The 1,568-nt window shown below is 35.5% G+C and overlaps 1 protein-coding gene across 1 annotated transcript in view; it reads left to right on the top strand.

Annotated features, from left to right (window-relative positions):
* The window catches only part of syt3 (synaptotagmin III), a gene marked incomplete in the record, with an annotated part of 60,380 nt that overhangs the window by 56,021 nt on the left and 2,791 nt on the right, over positions 1-1,568 (top strand).

The following is a 1,568-nucleotide window of genomic DNA, read 5'->3' as shown; positions in this document are numbered from 1 at the left end:
CCCTTCGTACGAACAAAAGTAAGAGAAATTTAGGATAAGAATACGAACATGTTCTTGCATGAGGCCCATTGTGTTTATAATGTTGGAGCGAGTTTATATTAAGATAGAGACTGGTTGATTCTTCTACTGGTTAAAGTAAAGATTGGACTGTATCTAAAATTCAGTTAATCAACCACAAAATATGCAACGGTATCAGATTTTTTTAACTTACGTTTTTCGTCTGATGATATTTTAGRAATTTTTACTGTTAATTTTTGGCCACTTACCCAAAAACCTAATTACTGAGAGGTTTCCAGGGCTGGCCCAAGTTCATTTGTGGCCCTAGGCAGGATTCCAGGTGTTGCTCCTTGTGTAGTTTTCCAAATCTCACTGTAAATTTCCATACATTCACATACTAAATTAAAAAGTTTTGTCTTTAATACTATTTTTAATCTTTAGAAACCAGGTTGTACTATTAAAATATTTGAAACAGAATAGTCTACCTCATACCTGCCAACACCTGGTGACATCATGAGGAACATCTGTTCATGTTAACCAGCAGCTGTGGACTGAAGCAGCTCTAGGGGGGTCCAGGGGTACACTCCACGGGAAAAGCTCTACAGTTATTATTATTACAATTATTTTCCAGTCATTTGAAGAGCATTTTGTTAAATTCTTATGATTAGTAAAACAACCTAAATCAGTATTATTTTTTATTTATAAAGTTTGTTAATTTCTTTAAAAAATCATACATTCTATTTACAATTAAAATACAAATTCTAAATGAAAGGTAGCAGAAGAAGAAAACAATCGTATAATATCTGCCCCTTTTCTTGAATATATAAATTCAAACAAAAATAGTTAGACCATACTTTTACCTGAACTTATCTGAGATCAGAACTGAAACTTTTATTATACGTATTTTATTTTATTTTTCGCACTGAGCATCAGGAGTTAATCTGACTGCATCATATGATGCTTTTATCATGAAACATCCTTCTTATAACACCTCATGAAATAACAAAACAGAACAAGTTACCTTCATAAACCTGAGGAATCAGTGATTTTTCAGATTTACAGAATAAATCAACTAGACTCTGAAAAAATATATTTTTTGTCCCACATTGTTGGCGCCCCCTGGATGGACGTCACCAGAAGCATTTGCCTACACTGCCTATGGCACGGGCCGGCCCTGGAGGTTATAATAAACACTGTCAAATAAAAACACACCTACTGGCCCAAAATGGATATTATTTTTATTATTATTTTTGACCCAGTCTGAATGGAGTTTTTCTTCTTTATTTTATTTTTTGAACAGAGGAAAAAACCTGAGTGTAGGAATTATCTGGTGTTGAGGATTTTAAATCCAGCACACGTCCACGTTGTGTGAGGCGGAGGCGCTCCTGTCAGATTAACACGTGAAATCGAGTCGAGTCTTAAAAAGCCTGACCGAACTGTGAGAGTGAGATAAAGCCGAGAAGTTGTCAGATGTTGGAGCTCTGAGACTCGAGCATCTGTTTTATCTTGATGTTATGGGTTATGTAATCCCACACACACACACACACACACACACACACACACACACACAC

This window comes from Austrofundulus limnaeus, unplaced genomic scaffold (assembly GCF_001266775.1).
Source record: "Austrofundulus limnaeus strain Quisiro unplaced genomic scaffold, Austrofundulus_limnaeus-1.0 Scaffold67, whole genome shotgun sequence".
In the NCBI taxonomy this organism is placed as follows: domain Eukaryota; kingdom Metazoa; phylum Chordata; class Actinopteri; order Cyprinodontiformes; family Rivulidae; genus Austrofundulus; species Austrofundulus limnaeus.
The sequence above is the reverse complement of the archived record's forward strand: the minus strand, read 5'-3'. Positions and strand labels throughout refer to the sequence as shown.